The sequence below is a fragment of the Juglans regia genome, chromosome 12, assembly GCF_001411555.2.
Source record: "Juglans regia cultivar Chandler chromosome 12, Walnut 2.0, whole genome shotgun sequence".
NCBI lineage: Eukaryota > Viridiplantae > Streptophyta > Magnoliopsida > Fagales > Juglandaceae > Juglans > Juglans regia.
Genome location: NC_049912.1, coordinates 27,773,412 through 27,784,470, shown reverse-complemented (window position 1 = coordinate 27,784,470; position 11,059 = coordinate 27,773,412). Strand labels below are relative to the sequence as shown.

At 36.9% G+C, this 11,059-nt stretch overlaps 1 pseudogene; it reads left to right on the top strand.

Annotated features, from left to right (window-relative positions):
• Positions 1–1,400: 1,400 nt before the first annotated feature.
• On the top strand, positions 1,401–9,187 carry LOC118343974 (annotated as a pseudogene).
• Positions 9,188–11,059: the final 1,872 nt, after the last annotated feature.

Below are 11,059 nucleotides of genomic sequence, written 5' to 3'. Positions count from 1 at the left end.
GTAGTGATTTTATTTTTTATTTATATATAATAATGATAAATATTATAATGATTTTATTTTTAATTTATATATAATAGTGATAAATATTATACTAATTTTATTTTTTATTTATATATTATAGCGATTTTATTTTTTATTTATATATTATAGCGATTTTATTTGTTATTTATATATAATAGTGATAAATATTATAGTGATTTTATTTTTTATTTATATATTATAGTGATTTTATTTTTATTTATATATTATAGTGATTTTATTTTTTATTTATATATTATAATGATTTTATTTTTTATTTATATTTACACACCCAAGTTCTTGAAAATTTCACGAAAAAGGATAAACGAAAGAGAAAAGAAATATACATTTGATTAGCAGTAATATGGTGATGGAATTTACGTTGAAGAAATTTAGGATAAGTCATATTGCAAATAATTTTGTGCATCAAATCACATTCTAATATTAAATATAAAACATTCGTTTAAATATGAATTAAATATAAAAATAATTTTTTTGAGATATAAGATCTTATTTTACTTTTAAAAAATACGGTCCATCTAGAAGCATTAAAGTCCAACTAGTCAAGAGAAATCCTCGAGGCCAGAAGGAAAGTACAGAACAACTTAGGCACAATTCATGGGCTGTCCGCCGTTGAAAGCATGAATTTATTGACCACGTTAATTCAACTATACTATTATTTCTTCTCTCTTTCTAGAAGTCCCATCCATCATCAACATCAGACAGTCAACTTACGCAACTTTTTCTCCTTTTTTATTTATTTATTTATTTTTCTCAGTACTAATTTATTTTTTAATTGCCTTTGGTAACTGCTGATATCATGTTTCATCTCTTTTATTTATGTTTTTTGTTTTACTGAATTACTGCCGATATCATAAGATTCCATCATAAATAATGTGACGTACAATGGATATGGAAAATCCGATCCCCCATGCAATCCATTCAAGATAATTGAAACGGTTGATTCTTCTCACATACGTACTGTTTGGATTTTTGTCAAATTCATACTACATTACTCATCATTTATGACCCGGAATCTAGAACTTGCGTATTTTGTTTTTTTTTTCAATAATTAGATTTTTTGTTTTTTTTTTTAAAATTATAAATTAAACGACTCGTTATGGGTTTATAAATTTAATTCGTTTTAAGTATTTATATATATATATATATTGTCTGTCTCTATCCACCACCAACGTATTGAAAAGTAACGACGAACAACTTTTTCAACCATTTTTCATTTTATTTTTTGTTGCATTTAATTTTATTTTCCGCGTAAGTTCTCTTTCACAAAAAAAGGAAGGATTTTAGCCGCCCTCATGGTAGCATCCCTTTGCTACCATCCCTAGTCCTCTGTATATAAGTGTCATGATCTTTCCTCATTTTCGACATTGCTACAACGAGAGAACACAGAGCTGAACCAACCCTATAGAAAGAAAGACATAAAACACTTCTGGGTTTTGGTGGGTTTTTGCAGTTGTTGCAGCATCGTTCTTTGGTACTTCTGTCCACAAGGATTACTAATCGTACATATAGTAAATTTCTGGAAAAAAAATACTAATATTTCTGGGTTTTGGCTGTTTTAGCAACTGCATTAATCTTTTGTTGGGGGTCTAATAATGGACGTCACTGGTGATATCTACAAGGCCAGTGCTAGTTTACGAGGTAGTTTACGATTACGCGGTTCGTCGGCATGGAGGAATAATGCTGTGGATGTTTTCTCGAAGTCTTCACGAGAAGAAGATGACGAAGAAGCTCTTAAATGGGCTGCCCTCGAAAAACTTCCAACGTTTGATCGCCTAAGAAAAGGTATACTAACTACTTCGAAAGGTGAGGCCAGTGAAGTTAATATACAGAATCTTGGATTTGAAGAAAGGAAGAAATTGCTCGAGAGGTTGGTGAAATTGGCCGAAGAGGATAATGAAAAGTTTTTGTTGAAGGTCAGGAATCGGATAGATAGGTAAGAGCTCTGCCAATTTCTTTTCTCAAGTTTTCGTGGAAGCCAACTGGAGTTAACTTGTTTTCTTGAATATGTGTACTTATTTTTTCGTATATCATTTAAAATAATTTCTTCGTTTCTTGGAATTTCTCAGAGTTGGGATCGATCTTCCAGCAATCGAAGTCCGATTTGAGCACGTTAATATCGATGCAGAAGTTTATGTAGGAAGCAGAGCTTTGCCTTCATTCTTTAACTTCTGTATCAGTATCGTAGAGGTAACTATATATTTTCATCATATATACCGTAATCTAAGCTAAAAAAGTTTGATTCCTAATGAGTGTTTTTGTTAATTTGTTCTCGAATTTACACTTCGCAGGGGTTTTTGAATTTTACCCATATTTTATCAAATCAGAAGAAACACTTGTCTATCCTTAAAGATGCTAGTGGAGTGGTCAAGCCTAGGAGGTGAGACAACAGGCTTATCTATAATCATGAGATTCTGATATTTGGAATGAACTTCTGGAAACCCACGTTTCATGTTGTGCATATCTATTTGACAGGATGACTTTGCTATTGGGTCCTCCAAGTTCCGGGAAGACAACACTGTTATTGGCTTTGGCTGGAAAGCTTGACCCAGATCTGAAGGTGAAGAATATAAATTCATTTCAGCTTCAATCCTTTCTTTTCTCTATTATTTGTAAACTATTGTCATTTTATTCTAATCAATATTTGAATAATATAGATTCAAAAATTTATTTTTTAAAAAATATTAATATAATCTAATAACATAATAATAATAATAATAATAATTAAATCTATTATTCTCTGTTTTGGATTTTTAATATCATATCTAATTCGGAAACTGTAACTTCTAATTTCAGTTCTCTGGGAGGGTGACCTATAATGGCCATGACATGAATGAGTTCGTGCCTCAAAGAACTGCAGCCTATATCAGTCAATTTGATCTCCATATTGGAGAAATGACTGTAAGGGAAACCTTGGCCTTCTCAGCAAGGTGCCAAGGGATCGGAACACGCTATGGTTAGAATATTATTTTTTGGCATCACTTTTTCCATTTTCTCCTTTCCTTCAATTAAACTTTTCCGAAAGGTAATCTGTAAACGAAAGAATGACCAATATTTTTAAAATGTGCAGATATGCTAGCAGAGTTGTCTAGAAGAGAAAAAGAGGCAAATATCAAACCTGATCAAGATGTTGATATCTACATGAAGGTGAGACAGAAATTATTGGCCTGTAATTATTATCATTGGGAGGTCTCTATCATTTAACTTAGTTCTGGAACAATTAAGATTAACAATGCTTGCAATTAAAATCTTTAGCATGGTTCATATTATGAGCAAGAATTACGGTAAAATTTGGATTGAATAGTCATTAATTTTGTTATTTTTTAAACATGATATATTTTTACAGTTAGTGATGATGGCTTTCTTCTGTTTTTTGGCTTCTGATATATTAGGCAGCAACAACTGAAGGCCAAGAGGCTGATGTGGTGACAGATTATATATTGAAGGTAATTTTCTTATTTCCAATAGAGTTCTGCATGTGGATGACCATTAGGATTTTGGAAGCATTTGCATCATATCCTTCAGATTTTTTAATTTGCTTCATCCTGAACTCACAGGTTTTGGGTTTAGAAGTGTGTGCTGATACCATGGTTGGAGATGAAATGTTGAGGGGTATTTCTGGAGGACAAAGAAAGCGTGTCACAACAGGTACATGAGTTACATGAAAAACAAAACTCACTTTTCCTAATACGAGTTTCCTATCTGATAATCTATGTAACCCAAATCACAGGGGAAATGATGGTTGGACCAGCAAAGGCATTGTTTATGGACGAAATATCTACAGGATTGGACAGCTCGACAACTTTCCAAATTGTGAATTCGCTCAGGCAATATGTTCATATTCTCGATGGAACAGCAGTCATTTCTCTCCTGCAGCCTGCACCAGAGACATACAATCTTTTCGATGATATCATTCTCCTCTCAGATGGCTACATTGTGTACCAGGGACCCCGTGAAAACGTTCTCGAGTTTTTTGAATCCATGGGCTTTAAATGTCCTGACAGGAAAGGTGTTGCTGACTTTCTCCAAGAGGTTAGTGTAAATCTAGACTTCGTTGGCCTCATTCATACTAATAATGGTCATGCAAATATTTTGGCAAGCCAAAAAGTGCGGTCATAGTATATTAGCATTGACATGTAGATAAGGAGATGAGCCTTAAATCTGGAGTCACACGCTTATTATTTTCTTTATGATCAACTGGTCATAGGTGACGTCAAGGAAAGATCAAGAGCAGTATTGGGCACGCAAAGATGAGCCTTACAGTTTTGTCACGACCCAGGAATTTGCCGAGGCATTCCAATCATTCCATGTGGGAAGAAGAATAGGAGATGAACTTTCAACTCCATATGACAAGACAAAAAGTCACCCAGCGGCATTGACCACCAAAAAGTATGGTGTTAGTAAGAAGGAGCTATTAAAAGCTTCCTTTTCAAGAGAATACTTGCTGATGAAAAGAAATTCGTTTGTTTATGTCTTCAAGTTAACACAAGTAAGTTTAAAGTTTGTGTTTTTTTTTTCCTGTTGCTTTCATTTTCTACAAACAGGTCTTGACTAGGTTTTCTTCTCTGCTTTTAGCTTTTCATTATGGGACTGATTTCAATGACACTTTTCCTACGGACGAAAATGCCACGTGAAGATGCATCCGATGGAGGAATTTACACCGGTGCTTTGTTCTTCTCTGTGATTATGATTATGTTTAATGGAATGGCAGAGTTGTCTATGACCATTATAAAGCTTCCTGTCTTTTACAAGCAAAGGGACCTCCTCTTCTATCCCTCATGGGTGTATGCTATTCCTCAATGGATCCTCAAAATCCCGATAACATTTTTAGAAGTTGCTGTTTGGGTGTTCATGACCTACTATGTCATTGGATTTGATCCGAACGTTGGAAGGTACTTACAATGAATTTGCTGCACATTTGGCTAATATATCAGTCATGTGTGCTTCCTAATATTTTGCGAATGTCCATATTACAGGTTGTTTAAGCAATACCTGCTGCTAGTAATGGTGAACCAAGTGGCCTCTGCACTATTCCGATTCATTGCAGCGATGGGGAGGAACATGATTGTTGCTAATACCTTTGGGTCATTTGCATTGCTCTTGCTTTTTGCCTTGGGCGGCTTTATCCTCGTCAAAGGTAACAACACATTTAACTGTGAAATTGGTTTTCCCATTTTTCTTTCCCCATTAACTACAATATACATTAAATAATGCTTCTTTGCTCTGTTTGCTTGCTTGTACAGACGATATAAAGAAATGGTGGATATGGGGTTACTGGATATCACCTTTGATGTATGGGCAAAATGCAATAGTAGTTAACGAGTTCCTGGGAAACAATTGGAAAAAAGTAATTTCTCGAACTATACTTTAGAAAATTTATGATGTCTGCCTCTTATTAAAAAGCTAATGCATGATTATATTTAACAATAAAGGTTCTCCCAAACACAAACGAAACACTGGGAGTTACGGTGCTGAAGAGTCGTGGATTCTTCACCCACGCCTATTGGTATTGGATTGGTGTAGGTGCAAGTGCTGGATTCATCTTCCTTTTCAACATTGGTTTCGTCATCGCTCTCTCTTATCTTAACCGTGGGTATCTCCTCCTTTTTTCACTTTAATCGTTCTAAACAAATAGGATTTGTTGAAAATAATGGAAATTTTGTGCAGCATTTGGGAAGTCACAGTCTACAAAATCAGACGAACCCGAAAGTAATGAAGAGGGCAAGAGGACGGGGGGAGGCATACAGTTAACACAGAGAGAAAACAGCTCAAGTCAGAGGGGAAGTACCTCATCAGCAATTGAGGCCAGTCGTAATGGGAAAAGAGGAATGGTGCTTCCATTTGAACAACATTCCATCACTTTTGATGAGATTATATATTCTGTTGACATGCCACAGGTAACTTAAAGGATAGGTTCTGGAATAGATGAATTTTTCTGTATTGATTTTCAAAATAAGTATTGCCCATAAACTTCAAACCTAAATTCTTTCAATTGAACTTGCAGGAAATGAAGGAGCAGGGTGTCCTCGAGGATAAACTGGTGCTTCTAAAGGGTGTGAGCGGTGCTTTCAGGCCCGGTGTTCTCACTGCTTTGATGGGTGTTAGTGGTGCTGGTAAAACAACACTGATGGATGTGCTGGCTGGTAGGAAAACTGGTGGATATATAGAGGGGAACATCACAATTTCGGGTTACCCAAAGAAGCAAGAAACGTTTGCTCGAATTTCTGGGTACTGTGAGCAAAATGACATTCATTCTCCTCATGTTACCGTGTACGAGTCCTTGGTCTATTCAGCATGGCTCCGCTTATCCTCTGGGGTTGATTCCGAAACAAGAAAGGTCGGTATTTAAATGACAACTCTCTCTCTTTTATGTTCCTATTTCTCCTAGTGAATTGGCAATCTGGCTTGTGCTCAAACCTGGAGTCTGGAAATTCTTGCTTAAGTTTAGCTTACTTGAATGTTTTCAAATCTGAGCTTGTCTTCTCTTGGCATGGCAGCGGATTATGACAACAAAATTGCAATGAATTTTATACACTGCCATGTGTGTGTGTACTTTGATTACAAAACTGCATGGCATTGTCAAGTATTGAGTCCCACATTAGGCTGTACCAGGGTTATCTGAGCTATTTAAGCGATTAGAAGGAGCCTATCTGTGATTAATGCTTTTGGGTTTTTGCAACCCTGGGCCGAGAAAAATAATCTCATTAAATCCACTTATAAGCTGTAATTTGTCATTCTTCTGATTGAGTTTACAAAGCATGTTCTCAATACTCAAGCGTGATATGATGATGAAAGATGGGTGAATTGCCATGATGAGTTTGAATACCACTACCAGAAATCCTGATTCATGATTCTATCTAATTGTTGCAGATGTTCATTGAGGAAGTCATGGAGCTTGTGGAGCTGAACCCATTGAGGAATGCACTTGTTGGGTTGCCTGGTGTAAATGGTCTCTCTACCGAGCAGCGCAAGAGGCTCACTATTGCAGTCGAGCTTGTGGCAAACCCCTCCATAATATTCATGGATGAACCAACTTCAGGTCTAGATGCAAGAGCTGCTGCAATTGTCATGAGAACAGTTAGGAACACAGTGGACACTGGAAGAACGGTTGTGTGCACAATCCATCAGCCAAGCATTGATATATTTGAAGCTTTTGATGAGGTGAGAACTGTTAATTATCTACATACCAGGTGAAAATTTGTTGGTTCTCTTGTAGATTTGAACATGACATATAAATGATGTATTGCAGCTTTTCCTAATGAAGCGTGGAGGGCAAGAGATATATGTTGGGCCATTGGGTCACCACTCTTGCCATCTTATCAAGTATTTTGAGGTAGGATGCTATAGAAATCAGAAATACTGGCTTCCAAACATCAATAAATCATTTTGTATGTTGAAAATTTCCTAATACGTATACATTTTCTTGGCTTCTAGAGCACCGAAGGAGTCAAAAAAATTACAGATGGTTATAATCCAGCAACTTGGATGTTGGAAGTTACAAGCCAAGGGGAAGAAATTGCTTTGGGTGTAGATTTTACTGATGTGTATAAAAACTCAGAACTATACAGGTATGTTCATGTTAAATCACTGACTGTATCACTTGATTGGAAAAAAAGAAAATCTACAATCTTGACGATGTACTTATAGATCCTTGTCATTATTAAGAACTTCAATTTTTTTTGGCTGAAATTTCTACTCCCGATTGGCATGTGCATCAGGAGGAACAAAGCATTGATTAAGGAGTTGAGCAAACCTGCTCCTGGTTCAAAGGATCTCTATTTCTCGACACAATTTTCGCAGTCATTTTGGACTCAGTGCATGGCTTGCCTATGGAAACAACGCTGGTCCTATTGGCGCAACACACCATATACTGCCGTCAGATTTCTCTTCACGGTATTCATAGCTTTGACATTTGGGACAATGTTCTGGGACCTTGGCTCGAAGACGTAAGTAACTACCAGAATACTCACAACATATGTGTGTATGTATGCATATGTATATGTATATAGACTTTCTTGGTTTACGGCTACATTTTAATTATTCCTTAAATTTTCATTTGCAGGAAGATTATGCAAGATTTAACTAATGCCATGGGTTCCATGTATGCTGCTGTTCTCTTCCTTGGCGTCCAAAATGCTTCGTCTGTGCAACCTGTTGTGGCTATTGAACGAACAGTCTTCTACAGAGAAAGAGCTGCTGGAATGTATTCTGCTTTGCCATATGCATTTGGACAGGTAACTACATATTGCACACTTTATATATATATATATATATATATATAGTTCAATAGCTGGGTAAGTTAATGCAATTTTCATCTATTGTATCAGGTTGCGATTGAGATCCCATACATTTTCATGCAATCTGCAGTATATGGCATTATAGTTTACGCAATGATTGGATTTGAATGGACTGCAGCCAAATTCTTTTGGTACCTATTTTTCATGTTTTTCACATTGCTGTACTTCACCTTCTACGGCATGATGAGTGTGGCTTTTACACCAAACCAGCATATTGCTTCCATCGTATCCTACGCGTTTTATGGTATTTGGAACTTGTTTACAGGATTCATAGTCCCTCGACCTGTAAGTATTTGCCACTTTAGGTGTGCTGGTTTTTAATTGTACAGACAGGTATTCATAACATTTGCTAACTCTTCTTTCCTTTCCTTTCCTTTCCTTTCATTTATCTACTTGGTCAACAACAGAGGATTCCCATTTGGTGGAGATGGTACTACTGGGCATGCCCTGTTGCCTGGACATTTTATGGACTGGTGGTTTCGCAATTTGGAGATATTAAGGATGTACTTGAGGACAGTGAAATTCTTGGTGAAACTGTGGAAGAATACGTGGAAAAGGTCTCTTGGATTCAAGCATGATTTTCTGGGAGTTGTGGCAGTTGTGGTTGCTGGGACTGCCGTGCTCTTTGCATTTATCTTTGCGTTTTCAATCAAGGTGTTTAATTTCCAAAGGCGGTAGACAGATTGTATTTGATTACTTGTATCGGATCATGTTTCAGGATTAATGCTAACAATTAGCATTGTCCAAATTCTTTTTTTTATTATTGTCATTATTATTGTTATTAATAATAATAATATTTTGTGAGCATAATAATGTACTTTGATTTAATATAAAGAAAGAGTTGGGTGGCATTCTTAGCTTTTACTTACCACTATATGTGGTTGTGTTTCTTCTTAGCTCCATCCACTAACCTACTAGAATACAAAAAACAATCGAAATCCAACACATCGAAGACCCAAGAGCAAGGTAGAAATGGATCTACCAACACAATCGGAATCAGCATGCATGCTAGTGAGGAAGTTACAAGAAAATTTAACAATTGAAGCCACGACATGATTCAATTATAAGAGATCTCATGCTGAGATAAGTTTAAGTTCTAGCATTGTAACTAACAAACTAATTATTACAATACAAAAGTTATTGAGTTACATGTTTCCTGAACAAAACAACATCCCTGATGCTTATGAATTATATGAAACTACTCATATAACGCTAGATTAGTAGAGATTTTTCTCATGATTCTTAAAAATGGATAAAGACAAAGCAAATCAGAGATCGACAATCAAACTAATTTCCAATACTAAAGTTCAAATCATATAGACAGTACAGTTAGGAAAAACTACCTTGCTTGTTCATCAGTACCTTGTAGGTCTTATCCTATGCAAAACAAAATATAATATTATGAGCAAATGTTTGATATGATACAAGTAGACTTCATAAGTGAACATCTTCTGTCCAAAAAAACACATTTTTTAAGCAACAAGTTTTTCTTCAAGGTGACAACCCAACCCCATTACAACAAATATGGATTTCAAACCCAAGATTGTGGTCTGCTATCATTAGGTTTTAGTATTAAAACTAGGAATAACTGGGAGTAAGCTGTTAAATGAATATACCCATATCATGATATATAGCTAAAATGGAGTTGTGAAGGGAGAAAATCCCTTATGTTGGGCCAAATAATGGGCCCAGGTCGCAATAGAGATATATGGTTTGGGTTAGATTGGGCCAGACACAGGGCTCAACCATGCCACCTGGTCTGGGCCAAACATGTAATACTTAGCTCAAGGCTCGGGTAGGAGACCCGGGTCGGGCCATACTGACGGGACAGAAGATATAGGCAAAGCTTTGGAGGGAAGGGACACAGCGCACATCACCAGATGGAAGAGACTTGGGACAAAAAGCATGCCGCATTTAATGCAGCCCTAGAGTAGCAACCATGCCGCATTCAATGCAGCCCGGGAGCAGAAGGTGTGCCGCATTTAATGCGACCCAAGGCTCGAGCAATCTACAGTAAACCTAAGACCTTCACAACTCCTTCACAACTCAGCAAGGTGACGGCATAGGAGCTGCTCGGTGAATCAATAGCACAAGTGTATTATCCCCTGCTATGCAACACCCCACTATGGTGGGGGACTGCTCGGTAACTATAAATAAGGCCTAACTCACAACAAACGAGGTAATCAGTCAATCTATCACTAGCTCCTTACAGTATCATTTTTGACTACGGTTTATTATCTTCTTCACCATACTGACTTAAGTATCAGAGGATCAACGGACCTCGAGGTCCCCCCCCATAGTGATTGTGCAGATGATCGCTCGTATACTGGGGGTGTGAAGTTGCCCAGCCCGCAAAACACGACATCAACAGTGGCACCGTCTGTGGGATCTCTGTTGTCCCATAACTAGCGTGTCATTCGTATGCCTGCAACAACCCTCTCTCAGCATTCGCAACGCGAGATGTTGCAGTCCGAAGCAATGGAAGCAAGGTTCAATCAACAGAATGAAGCAATACAGAAACTTATGGCAGACATGGAGACTCTTCGACGAGAACATTGCCTTACGAAGAAATGTCGAAGAAACTGAGGCAAACCAACAGAGTCATCACTCTGGGGACCACCCTCAGCTTAATGCGACCACCGTAGATGAAGAATGATGCAAAATCAATCTACAAATCCACGACAAAGATTAGTCCCATACTCCGACTAAGATTAGTCCCATAC